General features: G+C 38.7%; 2 pseudogenes; one reads left to right on the top strand and one right to left on the bottom strand.

Annotated features, from left to right (window-relative positions):
* Nucleotides 1-8,353: 8,353 nt before the first annotated feature.
* LOC141362844 (leukocyte immunoglobulin-like receptor subfamily B member 3A) lies at nucleotides 8,354-19,577 on the bottom strand (annotated as a pseudogene).
* Nucleotides 19,578-23,063: 3,486 nt separating this feature from the next.
* On the top strand, nucleotides 23,064-23,180 carry LOC129437009 (5S ribosomal RNA; annotated as a pseudogene).
* Nucleotides 23,181-24,549: the final 1,369 nt, after the last annotated feature.

Consider the following 24,549-nt stretch of genomic DNA (forward strand, 5'->3'; position numbering starts at 1 on the left):
TTTTGCCGAGGTCACCACTGGCAACAATAGTATTTTACACGCTATGATGCTTCTCTGAGACAGAAAAACAACAATCATCTTTTGGTCAAGGGCCAGCACAGACGAGACACGACCTGCTAATAAACAAGCAATTTCATCTTTGCCAGTCTCTTCAGCAGTATTATACTAAAACATAACTCATGATTGATTCAAATACAACAGTCAGTCTCCAAGTACATATTGTATATTTTCCTTTAGAAGTAGTTCTGTTTGTTAAAATTGAATATGAAATACGGTTGTAGTATGATACATAGTAGATATAAATTATGTAAAAATAAAATTGTTATACATCATCAGTTTACGAGTCATCCAAAATATGTTTTATGATATTCGGGCGTGGTCGGTCGGGTCGTTTGAAATAAAGATGGTAATTAAAATTACAACTTTTTAAGAAAAATGCGGGCCAGGGAGCGGGTATTGATACATATAGCCCTGAATGTTTAGGTCCCTCCAATGTTTAAGCTGTGGTTACAGCCTTGGCTCACAATAACCGTAATACAAATGGCAATTAATGTTCCAAATTAAGGTTTTACTACAATAAAATCATAATTTATTTTTCTAAGGGACTTACTATAAAGACTTTATCAGCATCACAAGTTCACATGTATATTTTTTTCACAAACGCACATGGACACGCACATATACACTCACAAAGATTTAAACTCTGGGAGCAACAAGATTTAGTAAAGATATTGTAAAAATTCAGGAGCAGTAAATGACTTGATCCTGTAAACAATGTGACAGTAATTGATGTGTAGTTAAATCCATAGAGAGAAGATAATACTCACAGAGAACTAGAGGAAGAGAAATCAACTCCATACTGATCTACTGATGACTGACACTTAAACATTAAACACTGTGATAAAACCTCAACACTTCCTCATTAACAGTTTTTTAACTGGGGGCCAGGGTCCACTAGGGGGCCTCACGGTGGTTTTAAATTATTTATCAAAGATCTACTGTACACGCATTAAATTAAAAAATATTATTTTATTTAAACAGATTTTTTATCAATATATTTAGCAGTGATTGGTTATTCTTAACAAACATTTATATTTCTATTTATGTCAAGTTATGGAGTTCTTTACTGAGTTGCGGGGAGGGCATACAAATTGTTGTAAACAGAGGAGGGGCTTGAGAAAAACTGAGATCCACGGCTCACAACATTTACTACATGTTGTTTTAGATATAATCTACAAATAAAGAATCCCACAGACTTACATTTCTACACAAATATTTTGTTGTTTAACTTTTTCATACAGCAATAAATGGAGCAAAACAACATTCATCAACTGCACATAGTAATGGTAGACATGTGTTTGTAATGAAAAATCTATAAGAAGCTGATGAACAAATGCTGTATTTCATACATTGGTTAACGTCACAGAACTGAAACTAAAACCACACTAAGCTTTATCTCCATCAGACCTTTAACACTGATGTGTGTTGCTATATACTTCTGAATGACATCAATGAGAAAAACAACTACCACAGTTTCACAGAAAAGGCTTAACACCTGTTTGAGCTTCTCAACTAAAAGTAACTTGCAGTGACGTATTTTAAAATATATACCATTAATGTGTCTCAGTATATGCATCAGTAATGTGTTTTTCTAAGGAATGTTTTTTAAAGATGCTTCAACATCTTACCCTGATAGCAGTAGGTTCCAGGGCGGATCCATCACAACATTGAGCTTTAGAGCAGAACTCATCTTGCATCATTTGTACTATAGATATAAATGATACCTGAGATCATACTTGTGGATGATTAATGTTATATTTCCGAATAAAGGGAGGAACCTGAGCTACTGTGTATTTGGAGACCAGAATAACACAGAGACTTCATGGTGTGATGTTTTGACAGAGCCAGTCAGCAAACATCCAGAACACCACAAACCACATAGGCCATTTTGATCACATTTGCACCTGAAATGGCGGCTGTGCTACCACAAATAATAATAAAAATAATACTGTTATATTGCTTACGGTAATTGTGGAGCTACTGTATGGGTCTCGTCTACAGGCAGTGTGAAGCCACTAGATACTGGCTGTTGCTATAGTTTGTTGGAGACCCTTCACAAGGATATTCTTAGTTACCACAGCACAGCATAAAGTATTAAAACAACTACAATGTGAGCACAACAAAATGTAAACAGTATTCTGGCCTCTGACCTCAAGCCATTTTTTATTTAAGAAACAGTATTTCCAGTAGGATTTTTGAGTTGCAACTTCAGACCCGTTTCGCTTATATTCTCCAAACACTATGTATTGTAATACAGTGTGTTGCCCAAAAAAATTGTCATTTACATATTTTCTGTTGTCAGTTTAGATTTATAACCATGAGATTGTTTCAGTCATCACGCACCCACATTAAAGAGTGGATTTTTGGCTATACTCATTCACACAGTCCACAGCCTCTGCCTGGCTACCCATGTGCTCATTTACAGACAAATGTGTACACTGTAAAAAAATTCAGTAGAAATTACAATGTTATTGCAGCTGGGTTGCCGGTAATTTACCGTAGATTTAAATTTATGTTATTTACTGGCAAGAGTTTGTTCAAAGTTAAATAAATTTTAAATATTAACAAGTCTTTATCTTTACAGAATAAAACTATACAATTATGGGGGAAATAGAAGCGGTGAGGATGGGAGTTTGCCTTTTATAATGCATAAGCTGTGAGATCAAAGATCCAAAGATGTGATTAACTTAGCGTGAAACAGCACCTCTATAAATCCAGATAGCATTCTAATAGCTACATGTCTGTAAGATGTGTGGTAAGGATCGGGAGCTCTGGAAAAAAGACAGAGCAGTCTTTGAGCAGTTTTACATATGGTCTAAGTCAAAAACATCTTTCAGACATCTTCAATATGTCAACATAGTACTAGTCGCACAGGATTAGTATTATCTGGGGACCTCTTGTGATTTAGAAATTTCCATCCTAGATTTGAGTGTCGTGTGGTCTGTTTGCATGCGATAAGCAAAGCTTGAAATTTTACTTACGTTTCCTGACTTCTCTTAAGGATATGATGTTGAGGTTTTGCGTAACACCTTGTCCTATACAAGTAATGGTGCAATACGGTAAAAGCCTGGTAAGCAAGCCTAATGATGGCCCATTATTGGCCCACTTAGGCATAATTAAGGATTTTGATCATTATATTATTTTTCATCATCAGTTTATTGTATCTCTTTAATGAAAAAAGTTGCATTTACAGATATTTTATTGCAGTACAGAAGTGCGACAATATAAAACATTTACACAGTAATCATAATCACATGAAACAATGTAAAGAAATTAGATGCAAAACCCTCTAGGTGTGCTGACATGTTTTCTTGTAAATGAGCAATTTTATGAGACTCTTGTTGTATTCTCCCAACAAACCGCTATTTCAGAATGGCCAGAGGCCATTTGAAGCGAAAGTTTTTAATAAACATAATACGTGCCAAAAGCATTCGGTGGTGTTTAGGGGCTTCTGCATCTGAGTTCCTCATAGGAAAACTCTTTAATGCTAATTGAGAATCAAAGATAAGCAAGCATTTACTCAAATGCACATGAAAGTTTATATTGATAATATTAAGCATTATCTACTATATGTCAGGATGTGGTGGTTGATAGAACCCAATCGCAGACAGCTCATAACTAAAAGACGTTTATTAAATAATAAATACCCTCGAGGGGGCAAACAATGACAATGACTAGAAAATAATCTTGACAGGACAGACAAAGCACACGCCAGCAGTATCATACGATACACAATGAACCGGCACAGGACAGCAAACACAAGGGCTTTAAATAGGGAAAACTAAACTAGGGAACAATGACAAACAGGTGGAGGGAATTAACTAATCAAGAGTTAACAAGGAAACAGGAGGGTAAGGTTAAGACTAAAGACAGGAGAGCATGCGGTACACCAAACATAAACACAGACCACATGACTCTCCACAGACACAGAACACGTATACGGGGGTGTCAGGATCCCGGCACCAGAAACAAGACAAAATACACTTAATAACATTTGGGATCCTGACACTACCCCGCCCATAAGGGATGCCACATGGCATCCCAACACAACAATACAAAACATTAAACAATAAACAAAGTCCAACGGCCAGAAGGCCGACAGTGCCCAATGTCCGGACCCCCGAAAACAAGAAGGCGGGACAGATGGTCTCCGCCCAGGAAGTGGGCCCGGAACCCAGCACCGCTCGGCCCGCCGACCCCGAACAGGACACAGAACATGCCGTACAGGAACGCTCGCGGGGCTCACTGACCAGTGAGCATCCCGGAGCTTGCTGGCCGATCCTCTGTCGCGAGGCTCGCTGAACAGAGCTCCGTCGCGGCGACAGTCCGACGTGCAAACACTCCCACGGGATCCGCCGACCAGGAACTTTCCGCGAATCTCACCTTCCCGGCACTTATCCGCGGGGCTCACCGACCAGCACACTCCCGTGGGGCTCGTCGATCCGGATCTGTCCCGCGGAGCTCCCCGAACAGGAACACTCCCGCGAAGCTCGTCGACCAGTAGCCCTACTGAAGACGCCACCGATCAGGAACACACCCGCGGGGCTCACTGCACGGCCACAGGAACACAACGACACAGACAACGGCAGGACGAGGCAGGACTGGACAGACATCAGGACTGGACGGACAACAGCAGACTCGACGACATCAGGTAAAAAACAAAACAAAAGAGCTGTCTGCTGGGTTCCAGAATGGCCGGTTCATTCTGTCAGGATGTGGTGGTTGATAGAACCCAATCGCAGACAGCTCATAACTAAACGACGTTTATTAAATAATAAATACCCTCGAGGGGGCAAACAATGACAATGACTAGAAAATAATCTTGACAGGACAGACAAAGCACACGCCAGCAGTATCATACGATACACAATGAACCGGCACAGGACAGCAAACACAAGGGCTTTAAATAGGGAAAACTAAACTAGGGAACAATGACAAACAGGTGGAGGGAATTAACTAATCAAGAGTTAACAAGGAAACAGGAGGGTAAGGTTAAGACTAAAGACAGGAGACCATGCGCAGAGGCGTCATGCCCATTCAAACTAAGGGGGCACGTGCCCCCTTGGTTTTTTTGAGCCAATGGATTTTGCATCCAACCTCAAAATCAAATAAGCATCCATTAATCTGTTATTTGACTTTTAATCTATTTAATATGCACACTATTATACATTCTGTGCTGCATCCTTGTCACTTTTCGGAGATTTTCGCCGTTTTGATAGTGTTTTGATCATGTTACATTACTTTTATTCTGGCGGCAGCTCGTGCTGCACTCAGCACAGTCGCAGACGTCATCAGCGTCTGGGCGCGCTCACGAGCTCTTTCCTGTTGCTGGCTTGCTGCTGCATTTGGCTATGTGAGGAAATAAAACGTGTTAGAAACGCTCACAACATTTCCAAACCCCAGTACGGTAATGTGCAGTTAACCTCCTCTGTGTAGAAAATGTATGGTTTTAAATGTGACCGTCTCAACGTTATATTAGTAGAGATTCATCTTCTTGGCACAATGCCAAAGTTCACGCGGGCGCGGAATCTCACATGTTCACATATGAGGTAAAATTTAATGCAAAAATCCGTTCCTCTAATAATTTTATCTAAACATATTTTTAAAATCATAATTGAACATTAAAATCAATCACGTGGCTATAGCTTATGTCATTTTCGTATACTTTATGGATTTAAAATTACATTAATTTTATATGATAATGCAGTTGTTGTGCAAAATGCATTAATGACACAATTAAACAAGCCATTAAGACTTAAATAAATAAAACATGCCGTTTAGATGTAAATATGATGCAAATGTGTCATTATTCCGATTGAATAGTATTTGATATTAAAGTTAGTCATCACTTTTATTTTGGAGGTTTTTGCATGAAAGCAGGGGTTTTCAGATTGTTAGAAATGTAAGTGCCATGGAAAAGACTGAAAGCTCTCTAATATTCGTTTGATGTCTGTATATGCACAAATTTCTGTGAGCTGTTGACACTGTGCCCCCTTAAAAAAATTGGTGCATGACGCCCCTGAGCATGCGGTACACCAAACATAAACACAGACCACATGACTGTCCACAGACACAGAACACGTATACAGGGGTGTCAGGATCCCGGCATCAGAAACAAGACACAATACACTTAATAACATTTGGGATCCTGACACTATATTGGTGCCTTTTTCTCCTCTGATCTTTTAGTTAATCTCAGCATAAGTCACATCAACAGATCCAGAAGCAACATCTGAAAAACAAATCGTGCAAAATACTAAAATGGATACTGAATACAGATACAAAGTGGTGAGTTTGGTGCTGTTTTCATATTTGTGTAAAATTTTAGTTTATCTCACCTTTATCTCCTCCTTTCTTCAGTTTAGAGTACACAATGTCACCACCTTCACTGTTATTCCCTAAAAATAAAAATAATTGGGAAACTTCATTATCAACAACCCAACATTCACAAATCTCTTCTGACAGTTTAATGTAATCTCTGTTGATCATGATGTTTGGTTTTAACTTTCTTCTCTTTCTTCTTCTCTTTCTTAGGTTTCAGTTCAATATCAACATATGTGAGATCAGCTGATTCACTTACACTGTCTACAATGAAGAATAAAGAAATTATTTATAGTTTTCTCCTCTCAGTCTTTAGTTTTACTCTTCTTGTTGTTTCTACCAGCAGCCATATCACCATGTAGCCCAAGATAGCTTGCCCACTGAAGCTAAGCAGGGCTGAGCCTGGTCAGTACTTGGATCGGAGACCACCTGGGAAAACCAGATTGCTGCTGGTAGAGGTGTTAGTGAGACCAGCAGGGGGTGCTCACCCTGTGGTCTGTGTGGGTCCTAACACCCCAGTATAGTTATGGGGACACTACTGTCAAAAAAGCACCGTCCTTCGAATGAGATGTTAAACCGAGGTCCTGACTCTCTGTGGATGTTAAAAATCCCAGGATGTCCTTCGAAAAAGAGATAAAGAAGATAAATGTAACAAATTATTCTACCTTTGCTCCTGAGTTTCTTTTTCTTGACGTTAACCTGTGAATACACGGCATCACTGGGGCCGGCCTGAGTCACTGAGAATGGAAAATGATTCGACCATTAAAACTCATTTTACTTTTATGAGATTAACGACATTAATGACATCAATACATTACCTATGCTTGTGTCTTTATTATCTGTTGCATCAGCTAAGTTATAAATATGAGCATCTCCTGTAATTGTCACGGTCTTGTCAGACATCTGTGCTAGATGTAGGTCTGAGTGCATCTGACAGGACCGTGGCAGTATTATGTTCTGTGTGGGGACATGTGGAATCACATTGTGTGTGTGGCTTCCACATGTTTCCGGTGTCTTGTGGCTGTCATGGTCTTGCCTGACCTTGGTTATGATCCAGAGGGCAAGACCAGGGCGGCAGTGTGTTTACGTGGGAACACGTGTGTGTTTCACATCATGTATGTGTGACACGTGTTCCCAGCGTCTTGTCACTTTTACCCTACTCCCTTATATACTCGTGTCTGACGTGGTTAATCATGTTCACCTGTTCCCCATTGATGTGCTGTCTTTATAATGCCCTCGCGTCCTCTGTGTTGTGCGCGTGCGTTGTCTAATGTGGATTATCAGAGTTCCTCGTTTCCCGTGTGCTCTGTTTTCTAGTTTCCTGTTTTTTTCCTGTTCGGTTTGTGTTCTACCACAGTCATTTGTATCATCATCTGTTTTACCCCCACGTGGGTGTTTCTGTTTTATATTTAAATAAATCATAGTTTATTTTTGCACATTGAGTCTGCGTTTGAGTTCTCCTTTTATTTTCCACAATCCGGTTATAACCGATCGTGACAGTAATGAAGAAAATAATGAATAAAGACCATGAGCTTTTTATCTTGTAAAACCTTCATGGAAATATTGTTTTCCATGAAGAGCTCAGATGCAAAAGCCGCTAAATGCCACTTCTGTCAAAAATGAGATAATGATATTAAACGGATGCTCTTGGCATGTATTATACATTCATTAAACATTTTTGCTTCAGATCCACTTAATCCCAGGCTCGGGTCGTTCAAAAATACCGGTTTGTTGACAGAATCCAATAAGAGTCTGGTAAAATAAATGCTCATTACAAGAAAATTATGTCAGACGCACCTAAAGAGTTTTGCATCTGCGCTCTTCACATGTTGTCTAAGCATATGTGGTCTTTCGCATGCCAAACACTCCAGTACCATGCTAAGCTGTTCTGGGTGGTTGCTATGAGTGTTTTTTTGCCTGTTGCTATGCAGTTACTAGGGTGTTCTGTGTTTATGTTGGGATGCATCAGCTCTTATAAAAGCAAATTTCTGGCACTAATCATACTGTATGAATGTACTGTAAACTGACCAGACTGCAGTGGAGTGTAACCATCTTCAGTCTGTTTCTGATCTGATGTTTGACTGATGTTCTGCTGTTGACTGACAGCTGAGAGACACTGAGAGAATTTTTGTTTTTTGTAGCACCACAGCAGGACCAAGAAAAAGATCAAAAACACGACACCAGAGCTCAGTCCAAGACACAGACCAAGATTAAGACCAAGAGATAAAGATTCTGCGGCTGGAAAAGCAGAGATACATCCTTAAATAACTAATGCATATGCAAAATGTGTAAAAGTATCTCAACGGTGCTTATAGAGGAGAGAGATCACCTCTGACTGAGATCCAGCTCTTTGGAGACTCTCCTCTCTCTGGGTATTTACAGTAGTAGAAACCCTCATGTGACTTTGAGACTGTAGGGATGATCATCATGTCTCCTGTAGTCTGATTCTGCACCACTGATCCATCTTTATAAAATTCAGCTTTCGAGTTAGAGGGGTTTTTATATCGATATAAGCAGTGTAGAGTCAGAGGATCTCCTTCAGTCACAGGATAAACAGGACTGTCCAGAATCACATTAACATCTAGACAATGGAAGAGATAACTGATGATTATAAATGATAAAAATATATCAAATTGATTTTCCCCATTTTCTATCAGCTTGTTACATCTGGCAGATGATAAAAAATAAAGTAAAATTCCATAGACTTAAAATGAAAGAGCATCTTTAACCATTATCTAGAGTCCAGGATATAATTATAATTATAATATATAAGATTCTAACAACACCTTAGGAACCAGTAAGAAAACTATTGTAATCATATACTGTAGTGCTGGTCTAAAAAACCCTTGGGGAAACCGTATCTAGCACTCTGGCAACAGCCACCCACAACACTTGCATTTATATTTCAGAAAATGCCACAATCTATATTTATTTAATATCCACTGATTATTGAAATTAATTTAATTAATTAATCTGTTTCATTTCACTAATGGTAAAACTGATTTAAAAATAAATAAATAATGATTTGTAGACTCACTGTGTACTGAGATATTAACAGGATAAAGTTTCTCTCGAGATTCAGACTGACACCAGTACACTCCAGTATTAAATGTTTAGAGAAATCTGATTGTGCATCTAGATGTTGTTCCTGTAGATCTCGTTTCTGATGATGAACAAGGTTTCAGTTTGTCTGTGTATCTTCTCACTGTCCATCCAGTAGAGTTACTGTGATCCTCACAGCTCAGAGAGAGAGATTCAGATGAGAAGTGTTGAGATCTGTTGGGTCTGATGATCAGAGAGACTGAAGGAGAAACACTTGAGAAGAAAATTACAAAAAAACATCTTCATAAGAGATAAATTAATAAATAAATGAATGATATAAGACATTGAGTGTAATAGATTGTTGTTGTTTAGTTGTGTGTGATGACCTCACCAGTGATCCACAGTGTTTGTGTGTTACTGTACTCTGTGTGATAGACTGGATCTCCTCTCTCTGCTCTGCACATATAAACTCCTGTGTGATTCACAGTCACTGAACTCACTGTGTAGATGCCTTTAGATCCAACACTGCTGTTTGACACCAGCTCATAATCAACATCTTTAATCACTGTAGAGTCAAAATCTCATTTAACCCCTTAAAAATGTTTTGAATAAACTCAGGTGATGTAGATGTTATGAGATGAATGATATATTACCTGAGTAGGGACTCTGTACAGTGAACCAGCTGAATGTCCAGCCTGTAGATGAATTTATAACCTCACACATCAGAGTTACTGAATCTCCTTCAGTCAACCACTGCTGTGGAGAAACACTTAAAACTGTCTGTGGTTTATCTGAAAGTGATCAATCTCTCATGAATAACATGTTACACTTCATCTCTTCACACTAATAATGATGAACAAACATATAAACTCACCTGATGATACAGTCAGTGTAACAGCATCACTCATCTCAGTGTTTTGTTCACGTATCTTTCCTCTACAGGTGTATTTATCACTGTGATAGTGTTGAATGTTGTTGATTTTACACTCTTGTGTGTTGCATTGTGTGATTATATTTCTGTTATTTCTCTTCTCTACAGTCCAGCTGTATGTCCACTCAGTTTCTCCTGTATTCTGTATGTTACATCTCAGAGTAACAGTTTCTCCTCTGAACAGCTGTTTGTCAGGATCAACACTCACTACAGGTTTAGGACTGTCTGTATAAAACATAATGCATTTTTCACAATTAATTTATTATATCACCATGTAAGGAAAATTCAACTAAACACATGTACACAACTTTTCATATTTAAACACTTGATCTGATTTATACAAACAATAACAGACCTTCAGAGAATAAGCAAAATGATTTCACTGAATTGTAAAAATTAGACATGAAGTGCCCTCATGAAGTGCCCTCATGTTGGTTTTAAACGTACATGAATTTCTTTCCTCCATAAATGCAAAATCTACTGGCAAATTATTCAGTTTAATAAGAGTAAATAAGAAGGCTGTCAACAATGGCCATGTGCTTCCACACAAAACACGTGGGACTGTCATGATCCTGACATAGCCTAACATAGAAAAGCTTAAACAAGAAATGCAGTATTAGAGTTTTCAACAGGCCTGAAAATTACAACTCGACCCGACCCTGTACTGTAGAAATGAGTGAGGAGTCCATGTTTAATCCAAACCAGCCATATTTATTGCGTAAACCTCTGTAGTGTAAATTCAATTTACGGCTTACACAGCCACAGGCAACAAATTGAAACTAAACAACTTCAACCCGGCAGGGGAATATAAACCAGCACCAACAGGACGGTAGTATGCTGTCTCTCAGTGTCCATACAGTATGCAAACACAATCATTCACAAGAACAAGATTGATCTACAGACAGTGTTGGGGTAGTTACTCAAAAAATGTAATTAGTTACTAGTTACTAGTTACTTCTTAAAATTGTAATGAGATTACTTTACTAGTTACTGCATTTGAAAAGTAACTTCACTACTTATTACTTTACTTTCCTTTTTCTTAATTTACCACATAGATACATGGACATGGTTTAGGCGGGGTCGGCTGATGATGAGTGACTACTTTAAATGACCGGCCAGGGCTCTAGACTAACTTTTTGCACTGGTTGCACTGGTGCGCCTAACATTTTTTCTTGGGTGCACCAGCACAAAAGTTAGGTGCACCCTAATTTTTGACCCCATCGGATTTATAGTTCGCCCAAAAATTAAAATTCTGTATAATTTATTTGTAAATCAGGTTTGTAACTCTCATGTTGTTACAAACCTGTATAAATGTCTTTGTTCTGGTGAACATGAATGAAAATATTTTGAGGAATGTTTGTAACCAAACCATTCATGAGCCCCATTCACTTCCATAGTATTATTTTTTCCTACTATAGAAGTGAATGGGGCTCATGCTTGGTTTGGTTATTAACATTTCTCAAAATATGTTGCTTCGTGTTTATCAGAACAAAGATATTTATACAGGTTTGTAACAAAATGTATAATTTATTTTTGGGTGAACTGTCCCTTTAACACCGCAAGTTTAGCGCCCATGGTGGTTTCATACAGAATATAAACATGTAGGCTATTTTATAATTGTCTTGTTGTCATTCCATTTTCCTTATACGAGTCATGCACAGTCCTGTTTGATAACCCGCATCCGCGCGATTAAAATAACAGTTGACCCATTATCCGACATCAGCATCAATTTATTTCATACCCGTTTTACATAAAGACTGCGACCGGCCGCACCGCAAATCGTGATGTAAGTAGAAACCTTTAAAGATCTTCATGCAGAACATTGACAGAAATAAGCACAGGACCATGCTTGTTCAAATATATTATCATTTAATCTGAAACTTTGTGAGGGTCGGCAGATTGACAGCTGAGCGGTCAGCAGTGTTTGAACACTCATAAGCGCTGCGCTTATATTTATTATTACCTTATAAATTGATGATATGATTGCAGTGATTCCAAAGGGATGTCCAAAAAAACCCAAGTAGAATGTTAAATGTTTAAAGTTTAATGTCTCTTTCTCGCTGCCCTGTGTAAACCCACGCGGGTGATGGCATGAAACGCGTGAGGAGCTTGCATTTTGCATTACCTTAAATTACCTTAAATTATGGTCATACAAATAAAAGTAAAACAACATTCAAAACTGTAATGTGTACATTTATTTATGTAAAGTTACACTCGCAATAATAACAAAACATTGTGCTTTTTTAAATAGGTAAAAAGTGTTTTGTGCTGCATCGGTTTGGGAGCGCGTCACACAATAAATAAACTCATAGGCTATAGGCTACTTTTGAATTCGTTTTGTTGTTTTTCTAATTATTTAAGGGAAACACATTTCATATAGGCTTATTTATTTTATTATTTTTTCACCAAAGAAAGACGTAATCATCACGTTCTATTCATTTTAATGCTTTTTGCGCATAAACTAAACCCTTGGGGGAATTATTTATAAATGAATCAACAACGCAAATCAAGGAATTAACTTATTTCTCTATTTAAGAGGGCGGTAACAGTGATACATCAAACACCGAAAAGTTTATAGGATTAGATTTGGAAGTAAGATTATGAAGAAAACAGCGGTCCTGACTCCTGGCTTTTTTCTATAAATTGAGCGCACGCGACATTGCTGTTCGGGTTACGTTCAAATAATTTCTTTAAAAGAATTATGCTCTGGCTCTGACTCGATTGAGGTTCATACCTAATTCCGTCTTCGGGTTCGGACCTCTCGATCCCTGACCGGTAAAGTTAAGCAGGATCTTTCGCCACAAGTGTTGTATTGCCATGCTGGGCTTACAAATGCTCAGACAGGTTGCTCATCGCGTTGTCAGCAGTTGAAAAGACACTTGTCGTGTGGGCATAGTGTGCATTTCACACGAATATTTTTGTCCTTTCGAGCAATACGCTGAAAGTTATGTGAATATCGCCCCAGTGGCTGAAACCCTCCGTCTTCATTTCCCGCTCCCCTTTGCACCAGCATCTCCGTCAAATCAATCTCTATGGCAACGGCACACGTACAGGGACACGCATGCACGCACCACTTAAATAGACAGAACTTTACACCCAGGCAAACACTGCTTGGGTAACGCAGGAAAGCGCGTTCCTATAGTGTAGTAAAGTAGTGTAGTTACCAATATTATTAGTGTAATGCGTTACTTTACTTCGTTACCCAAAAAAGTAATGTAGTTACTGTAATCCGTTACTTTGTAACTCGTTACCCCCAACACTGTCTACAGACCCGGCCTGTGGCTTTTAAACCTGGACCCGATGTAACCCGACACATCATCAACATGAATTATCTGCCTGAACCCGACCCACAGTTAACTTTTCACCAACTAAGGCGTAAATTTGTTTACTATTAACAAACATTTATTATTATTAACACTTTCAATAGATTCAATGAGATTAACAGAATGAAGCCCGACAAATTAAATGTCTTTATTCAGATGCTGCCACTGTCAGGAGTGTTATGTAAGTTAAAATTCAGGGCCTTTCAGGGAGACTAGTTGAAAATGCCTGAAAAAGTTGAAACAACGCCATCTGCTGTTTTGGATTGCATGGTCACATTTGTGAGAAAATCATGGTCACATTTGTGAAAAAATCATGGTCACATTTACAAAACACAGTACATATTTGTAACACCTCTGCATTTTCTCTCAAGTTGCCTTTATTATTTGCAAAGCATTTTCTGTTTGTTTGCGAGTCGAGTATTCCCTTTGCAAAGCCGATTGAGTTTGTTTGCAAATGCTGGATTTGTTTGTATAATTCTGGCACAAAATTCACTCCATACATTTGGCGGACTCACATGGCTGTAGACCGTAACGTTGTCTCTTGCCTCATAAATGTCCAAATTAATTAATGCTGACTTACAAGGCGCAACTTAGACGCAGCACCAGCCAAGTTATGAAAAAAAACGTGGCTTATAGACTGAAAAATACGGTAGTCAAAAATACTGAATATTGTCGCCATCTAACTGGGAAGTAGAGGGCTTTAGTCCAAACCAGACGTTTTCTGTAGTCCTTAAAAAGCGAATTTTGTAAAAAAAAAAATATGTAGCAGTGAACTTTGAGCTTTATAATTTTGCAGGTATTATTTATGCTCTAACAGCAACATTACACACTTACTAAAGTTTGAAAAATGTGATAACAAAAGTTTACCTTGAATGAGATCTTAAAGGATTAGTCAATTTTCTTTCTCCTTTTAATGGACATTAATTAAACACTTTTTTAACATTAATTAATTAAACACTTTTTTCAAACAGTTTTAATGCAGTTTCAAATTGCAGTTTCAAAGGACTCTAAACGATCCCAAGTGAGGCATATGGGTCTTATCTAGCAAAATTATTGTCATTTTTGGCAAGTAAAATAAAAAATATGCACTTCTCTTCTTCTCCCACAACTTCTCTTCTTCCTCCAGCTATGTGACGCGCCAGCACGACCTCACATAATTGCGTAATGTCGTGGAAAGGTCACGTGTTACATATATGAAACACACATTTGCGGACCATTTTAAACAATATACTGACGCAAAGACATGAATTAGTATCATTCGACATACAACAACATCGGAACGGTCCTCTTTCTCCACACTTGCAAACACTGGGGCATCATTTCGCATAGGTTATCCTCAAATAACATAATTTCTTTTCGACTGAACAAAGAAAGACATCAACATTTTGGATGACTTGGTGGTGAGTAAATTATCTGGATTTTTTTAAAAGGACTAATACTTTAAAATTCATGTTGTCTCTCACCTGTAACATTTATCCACAGTTCATCACTGTAGTCTGTGTAATAGTCTGGTTTTCCTCTTCCAGCTCTACACCAGTACTGACCTCCATCTGTAATTTTTTGCACATTGTTTTGTGTTATTCTGTTTAACACATTATGTATCAGTTCTTTTGATTTTGTGTTCAAATAAATAAAAAGGACAATACAAAGTGTGTTTAATTCCAAAAATAACACAGACATGTGTCATTTAATGTGTTGTCCCTAACTAGACACAACAGGTACTGTTATAACACATTCATTATAAGAGTGTAGCTTTTGTATTAATCAACTAAATTTATGTTTTACTGTTTATATCTTATTTTTTTCTTGTATATGTTGTATAGGACAGGGCCTCTTAAAGAAGTGATTGAATCCCGAGTACATAAACTTGTATACTTGAAAAAAAAGTTTGTCATGATAAGTTGAATATGACTACAGCAGTGGCGAACCGTGAGTACTACAGCTTGGCCTTCAAAATATGCAATGAAGTGCAAATGCCTCTCCATGTGCAATTACGCATGGCACAATAAATTACAGTCACAATTTTAATGGATAGGTTCTACTTACTACTAACAAGTGAAACTGTCAGGATGTGAAAGTATGATTAAACCCATTATTCTTATTGTGTTCACGTCTGATATGTGCAGCGTCTCCTCTGCACGCGCTTCTCCCGGCTGTGCTCTTCACGAGTACCCGCTTAAGTAATTTCGTTTTTACCTCAGCCCTATCAAGCTAGCCACAACGTCAATCACGTTTTCCGCCATTTACCTCAACCACTCTCACCGCAGAGATTCCATTAGGGGCCAGTCACACCAAAAGCGTTTATGGCAGTTGCAGGCGCCTTTTTTTAATGATATTCTATGCGTTTTTTTGCCGCCTGCCGCGCACGCGTTTTTAAAGTAGCGCTGAGAGCGGAGAAGCGCCCGACGTCATTCGCGTCTTTGCATTGTCCAATCGAATGAGGGGAGAGGCGGGCCTTACGTTGTAGTGAGGGAAGTTTACAGCTGCTTTGAAGAACCGGACTCCACTCGCTCACTCTCTCCTGCGTGTTTGTGCACCTCTCACCCTCAAACAAGGTCAGAGCAAGCGTCCTCTTTTTAAAGTTTCTGCTTATATGACAGTTAACAGCAAAAGATCGCTCACGCTTCAATATTTGATTGACAAGACAGCTGACTCGGTGGTTGCTTAGGAATATGAAAAGCCGCGTCGCACTGCTCTTTTTTAAAAAAGGCAGTGCGTCGTGCCTTGCGTTTGCAAGCGTTTAAAGCACTTTTGGTGTGACTGGCCCCTTAGACTGTATTAATATTAACGGTCTATGATTAGGACTTCTTCTTCTTAGGTGTTTTACGGCAGCTCGCATCCAGTTTGTTGCATGATTAGGACTTACAATGTTTTGTTTTTTACCCGCCCACTTGAAATCAAAGCGTGATTGGTCGATTTGCCCCGTCACTCTCCACAACAAAACACATATTGGCCTTTATAGAGACAGACGATTTTGATTGTATAAGATGTTTTCATTCATGACATGAACCAGCTTAACGTTAGAACATAGATGAGAGAAAATATATTATTATGTATTGTATTAAATTAAATTAAATAGAAATTAAAAAATTAAAAGATATTTTTATTGAATACTTTATTATTTATTTGTATTATTAATATAAAAAAAATCTTTTTTAGGCCTTCTCTGAAGGCATAGAAGGCCCTGAAGGTTCCCCACTGCTGTACAGTATATTGTGGATGATAATGAAAACGGATAAACAGACTCACCTACTGTCAGTGTAACTGCATTACTGATGTGTGAGTATCGTGATCCTCTGGTCTCATTTCCTCTACAGGTGTATTTACCTGCATCAGACTCAGTAACAGATCTGATTGTGTAATACTGAAGTTCATTCTGCTGGATGTACATTGACAAAAAATTCACATTGTAAACCATGTTTAATATTGTATAAACACTTACTTAATCCCAAAACATAGATGTGATTTATTGTTTATAACTGTTATTGCCACACATTCAGTTTTTTAGGAAATAATAATAATAAGTTCTATAAGAAGTGTATTATATGAGTAAAATTACTTTTTTTTGACCCTTTACTGTCACCGTTATTGGATTACTGTCTTGTGTGTAAACCTGAGGGTTTCCTCTTCCATCTCTGCACTTGTACTCTCCTCCATCAGAGATTTGCACAGATGTGATTGTTTTAGTTCCTGTAGTTTCAGTGGAGTCGGTGTTTGATGGTGTGATAAAGTGAAACTCCCATCTAGTGGACTGATGAATCTCACAGATCAGAGTAACTGTGTCTCCAATGAACACAGACGTCTGTGACTGCACAGTCAGAGATGGTGTTATATCTGCAGTATAGAAGTTGTATAAGTTTATCAACATGATCTTGTTGCTGTAGGTTATAAATCATCAACAGTGTATTTTTATTTCACAGATAAATCTTTAAAATTCATATGACTGATGTGTGTGTGGATTTAAATAACAAAATTCAATGGTGGCTGACTTTAAAATAAAGGAACTAATTTGGTTAAAAAATTTTATTTGATCTTTATTCATTTAAATGTACATACATTAAAATCTATTTATTATCAAAAGCGGACATTTTTTTGCTTTCTTTAAAAGTATTCACTATTTAAAACATGGAACATTATTCAGGACAATGAATTGAATTCATATTCAGTCTTAGATAATTTGCCTCATTTAAACCAAAGCACTAAATGTTTAATCCTCCGTAACTGCCACTCGTTCACTTTCCTATTAAATCATTTTCATGTGTTTTTAAACAAAGTGTATTATATGAGTAAAATTACTTTCCCTTTACTGTCACTGTTATTGGTTCACTGTGTTGTGTGTAAACATGAGGGTTTTCTCTTTTTCTGGCTCTGCACCAGTACTCTCCTCCATCAGTGACTCGCACAGATGTAATTGTTTTGGTTCCTGTAGTTTCAGTGGAAGAAATGTTTGGTGATCTGATAAAGATAAACTCCCATCCCGTGGACTGATGAACCTCACAGGTCATAGTAACTGTGTCTCCAATGAACACAGTCGTCTGTGGCTGCATAGTCAGAGTTGGTTTTACATCCGTCGATATAAAATCCTTGAGAGTTGTGAAAGTTTTTCCCAAAAAGATCTTTGTGAAGTGAATGTGATTGTCAAGTATAGTAGCCCATTCTTTAAAATGTGACCTCTGCATTTTACCCATCCCAGTGAGTAGTAAACACACAAACTGCAACTTATGAATACCCATCAACTGGGGGAAATGTGCCTTACTAAAGACACAGTATACTTGGGGGATGTGGGGACATGTTCTCTGCATTTTTCTATTTAAAACCACCATTCCTGTCTATGTTTTATGTTTGTTACTTACTTACAATTGAGGGCATTAACAAACCTGTCAACATTGGGATTTGAAAAATTCAGTGAAATTTCCCAAACCCTAACACCACAAAGCAGTGTTTCCCAAAGTTATAAAAAAAATTCACAGCCTGCCAGGGTATGCATTTTTATAACTTTGGGAAACACTGCTGTGTGTAGCACCGTGGCAATTGTAGATTTGCAGGTTGTGGTTGTAGCTTTGTGCATTGCCCGTAATCCTCCACCCTGTCATGACACGGTAGAGGAGTGAGGACGCAAACGCAGAGTTAAAAAATAAATAACATTTAATAATAAAATTGGAAACCAAAACACGATGAGTAACATGACAAACAGGTAAGCAAATCCGGTGACTAGTGTGACACAGACAGCAGTATAAATACACAGAGACTTAACAAGGAACAGGTGTGATGCGGAATCAGTCTGTGAATTGTCCAGGTGACGTAATCGGAGACAAACACAAAACATGACACAGACTAGCCTTGACATTACCCCTCCCTCGAGGAGTGGCTACGAGACACTCACTAAAAGAAACAAAAACAAACAAAGTCTGGTGGGGTGGATCCAGGGGAGGGATAGAGGGCTTGGAGACCCTGACGAAGCCGACAGCCGCCGGGACGAAGCCAACAGGGCGGTGAGCCGGGAGAACCGGAGCCACCCTCTTGAGGACCGAGGCAGATGAATTACCCCCTTCTGGAAATCGCCAGGGATCCGATGTCCCCGGAAGTTGCGTCCTGCCATCTCGGGAAATGGGTTCCCTCACGGTGGCGACCACCCCGGGAAAATGATCGGGCGTGGTGTCCGTTCCGGGCCCCAGGTCGAGCACAGTGGTGGACCTCCGAGGAACCAGAGTCAACGACTCTACCATAGAGTGGACCGCCTGGGCTGATCCCCATCCCGCAGGAGCAAGCGATCTCTCGCGGTGATCCCCAAGAGACTTCGGGACCAGCAGCGTGCAGGACCCGATGTCACTACTCCCCCCCAATGAAATACTTGGCGAAGCAGCCCTCCCCGAGCTTGCTGCGTCCAGTGATTCTGTCATGACACGGTAGAGGAGTGAGGACGCAAATGCAGAGTTCGAAAATAAATAACATTTAATAATAAAATTGGAAACCAAAACACGAGGAGTAGCATGACGAACAGGTAAGCAAACACAGGAACATCCAAAACATAACTCTGGGAACAGACAGGGTAGTGAAGACAATCATCCGGCGACTAATGTGACACAGACAGCAGTATAAATACATAGAGACTTAACTCTGTCACCGCCATTGACGAGATATCTTGTCAATTAAGAGAAAACGCTTACACACCAATTCCGGGATTTTCCGTCTTTCCGCAATACCGCTATCCACCAACTAATTCCGCAACTTATACAACCCGGAAGTAGCGCCTCATGCGAAAGAGAAAGAACTCTGTTTATGTTTTAAAGATCGCTCTGCATCTGATCTCTATCAAAAGTCCTTCGCAAAAATTTAATTATCTCAGCTTTTTGCTCAAAATTTGGTGTTTTTGAAGAAACCTACCCATGTTTGAGAGGTGATTACAAGAGAACTAATGAAGGTAGGATGAAACGTTTTTTTCTTTGTTTGAAAGCAGAGGGTCTGTTCTTTCATCTGATATATTGTTTGTTTATATATTTAAAGAAGAACATTTTCTGGAAGGCATTAAACTTTTGTGAAAATCATGAAAAATGCTGGGACTGGCTGGCAACTTTTTTTTAAAAACGCTGGCGGGGAAAGAGTTAACAAGGAACAGGTGTGATGCAGAATCAGTCCGTGAATTGTCCAGGTGAGGTAATTGGAGACAAACACAAAAGATGACACGGACTAGCCGTGACACACCCTTCCTCATAAAACTTTTCTTCTTCACTATTCCTTTTCTTCTTGTTTTATTGGTGGGTTTTGTTCGAGTTATATGCTACAAATACACTGCGGACTGCTTTGCGGTGAATACAGCAAACATCAAATATGACCTGTGGGATTTTTTACAGAAAGATTAAAAATACGGAGAAATATGAGAAATTATTTAAACGGGATGATGGCGGGATAGAATGGTAAAATATGGCAGAATCCCTGGAAAAATGGGAGGGTTGACAAGAATGGCATTAACCCAATCACAAGTTGAGTGTTTCAGGCAGGGCCGGGCCTACGGGGGGGGCTGGGGGGCATTGCCCCCCATATTTTCCTTCTGCCCCCCCCAAAATGTCCAGCCAACATTAAAGAACGGAGTCTCTTTAAACAAAAAACATTTTCTGTTGGCAAGCTCTAACATTTACAGCTCCCACCCATTACTGTCTGATTAGCTTATTCTAGCCTTGGAGATATTTTCAGCAGTATTTAAGTTACAGGAAAAGTACTACTGTTCTCTATGACGGTAACAAAAAAAAAACCGCATCTTTAAAATATATATCAGAAACAATGCAATTTAGTATTACATAAACGTAATAACACAACACATATTAAAATGAAACATTTTAATAGTAAAACATGCCCAAAATAGCCCCTTATCCTTTCTTAGACTCACCTCATTGTTTATTTATTCAAATACAACAGCCAATGGCAAGTCTCCAGCAACATTTAATGTGTTTGTTTTAGACGTAGTTCTGTTTATTAAAATTAGAATATGCAGTTTGGTTGTGGCATACTATAAAGTAGATATAAATGATATAAGATGGTTATACAGTAAATATACAGTGTTGTAACAGCTGAGCATCGCGTGCAGTTTTAAAATCAAATATTAGCGGTTTTGTCATCGTCATTCATCAGCTCATTCAGCTCGCGTTTGAGAAAAACTTCACACGCAAAAATCTACAGACTTAAGTTCAAGAGGAGCTTTCACTCCACAAGGTCATCGTAAGGTAAAACGTTGTATTTTATAATGTTGCGTTGTATTATAATATCTAATTTGCTGTGTTATGAACAAGGCAAGGCAAGGCAAGGCAAGTTTATTTGTATAGCACATTTCATACACAGAGGTCATTCAAAGTGCTTTACGTAGAAATGAGAAAACAATATATAAAAGAGAAAAAAGAAAATGTAGAAATAAGAGATACACGATAATATCACAATAAAAACAAAGATACATGAGAATTTAAAATAACAATTAAAGAAAATAAATGTGATTTTAATAAAAACACTTTAAAATGTTAAAAAGAATAAAACAGGAGTAAAGGTGACTTGAGTTAAAAGTGTAGTCAGTGTGAAGCAGCACAGTGCTCATTCAGTAAATGCAGAGATAAACAGATGTGTTTTTAATCTAGATTTAAAAGTGTTTACTGTTAAAGCACATCTGATCTCTTCTGGAAGCTGATTCCAGCTAGAGGTGGCATAATAACTAAATGCTGACGCACCTTGTTTTGAGTGAACCTTTGGTATTTCTAACTGACCTGATCCTAATGATCTGAGTAATCTTTTAGGTTTATATACAGTTAGCATATCTGTCATGTATTTGGGTCCTAAGCCATGAAGTGATTTATAAACGAGTAACAATACTTTAAAATCTATTCTAAATGTATCAGGAAGCCAGTGTAAGGACCTGAGGACTGGAGTAATGTGCTCAGATTTTTTGGTTCTGGTCAGAATTCTGGCAGCAGTGTTTTGTATGAGCTGCAGCTGTATAATGCTCTTTTTCGGGATCACAGTAAGGAGTCCATTGCAGTAATCCACCCTGCTGGTGATGAAAGCATGAACAAGTTTCTCTAAGTCCAACTAATTCTGGCAATATTTCTAAGATTGTAGTAAGCTGACTTGCTTATCGCTTTCACGTGACTACTGAAATTAAGGTCAGACTCTAAAATTACACCAAGATTTCTGACTTTATTTTGTGTCTTTAGACCCCTAGAGTCAAGGTGTGTGTTAACCTTGAGAGTTTCATCTTTATTTCCAAATACAATGACTTCAGTTTTGTCTTTGTTTAACTGGAGGAAGTTTTGACGCATCCAACAGTTAATTTCATCAATGCATTTACATAGAGAGTCAATGGGGCTGTAGTCATTGGGTGACAGGGCTAAGTATATCTGGGTGTCATCTGCATAGCTGTGGTAAGCAATTTGGTTCTTTTTCATTATTTGACCAAGTGGGAGCATATACAAATTAAACAGAAGCAGTGCAAGAATTGAACCATGTGGGACTCCACATGTCATGGGTGTTCACTCAGATTTATGGTTACCTATGTGTCTCCCTTTTAGGTATGATTTAAACCATTTGAGGACCATCCCAGAGAGCCCTATCCTGTTTTCCAGTCTATGTAAGAGTATGGTGTAATCTACTGTGTCAAAGGCAGCACTAAGATCTAGTAGCACCAGTACTGATATTTTACCTGAATCAGAGTTGAAGCGAATATCATTTATTATCTTTATGAGCACTGTCTCTGTGCTGTGATGCTGATGGAAGCCAGATAGCCATTTGAGTTTAAGAATTTGTTCAGCTGAGTGAAAACAATCTTTTCAATGATCTTGCCTATAAACAGAAGTATTTATATAAATTATTCCCATGCATCTTATCTTAAGTAACAAATATTACATTTAGCCAGCAGCCATATCACCCTGTAGCCCAAGACAGCTTGCCCACTGAAGCTAAGCAGGGCTGAGCCTGGTCAGTACTTGGATGGGTGACCACCTGGGAAAACCAGGTTGCTGCTGGTAGTGGTGTTAGTGAGACCAGCAGGGGGTGCTCACCCTGTGGTCTGTGTGGGTCCTAACACCCCAGTATAGTGATGGGGACACTATACTGTCAAGAAAGCACCGTTCTTCGGATGAGACGTTAAACTGAGGTCCTGACTCTCTGTGGTCATTAAAAATCCCAGGATGTACTTTGAAAAAGAGTAGGGGTGTGCCTCAGCATCTTAGCCAAACTTGCCCATTGGCCTACTAATCCTCCCTCATACTAATTGGCTATATCACTCTGTCTCCTCTCCACTAATAAGTTGGTGTGTGGTGGGCGTTCTAGCGCAATATGGCTGCTGTCGCATTATCTGGATGCTGCACATTGGTGGTGGTTGAGGAGATTCCCCCGTTCATATGTAAAGCGCTTTGAATACTGAGAAAAGCGCTATATAAATGTAAGGAATTATTATTATTAATTATTATTATGTGTAAAAGATAGAATTAAATGAAACCCGTGATTTGAAAGGTCCACTTATCGCCTTAACTCAAGTGATGTCAATACAGTTTCCATGTTGGAATTTAAAAATATTAAAAAGTTAAGCAAAGGACAAAAAGGCGTGCCAGAGGAGACTCCGCACATGACTCACGTTGCATTTTGTAACTTTTACAAATCATTTTGTACTTTGTGTAACTTTTTGGACAAATTTTTTACTTATACAGTATAGTCGATATATAATATTTCTGATTATATGGCTTAGCTTTCTCCCCACCCAATTAGGCTAATAAAGTAATGATTAAAAAAAAATACTTAATCAACGGCCAGGCCCAGCCTGGCCCGAGGATAGTAGCGGAAAATGACGTCCTAGCCCGGGCAGAGAATCTAAACTCTATTACTACTATTTTGTAATAGGTTATATAGTTTGTATGCACCGTCAGCTCAGCTGTACTTTATAGATGGAAGGGGCAAGTTAGTTTTTAAAAGAAGACATAGGTAGAGTGGTCTGCAGAATAAAGAGATTTTGATCAACTTTAGAATTCTACGCCCTGCCAGAGGAGTGTAAGTATATGGCAGGTGCGCTGCTTTATTTCCCTGAGAAACCAAGCATAAGAGACCTGTTGCCTAAGCAGTTGTTCAGTAACCGTTGCGAGGGGACGTGACATCTCTGTTCCCTACCTTCAGGGCATGAGGGTTACATCCATAACTGAAACGTTCCCTTTAAGTCGGGTCTCTTCAACCTCACGTCGATGACAAAGAGATGTTCTAAGATCCTATGGTCCAAAAAAGAATGCATGTCCCCTACCCTCTTTAACGAGGCCAATGCAAGTCTCTCATTATGAGAAACTTGAGCTGCACTTACTGCAAAGGCTTGAAGGAGGCTTCCTGGAGTGTTACACCAGTCGATGAACC

This window comes from Misgurnus anguillicaudatus, unplaced genomic scaffold, assembly GCF_027580225.2.
Source record: "Misgurnus anguillicaudatus unplaced genomic scaffold, ASM2758022v2 HiC_scaffold_29, whole genome shotgun sequence".
NCBI lineage: Eukaryota > Metazoa > Chordata > Actinopteri > Cypriniformes > Cobitidae > Misgurnus > Misgurnus anguillicaudatus.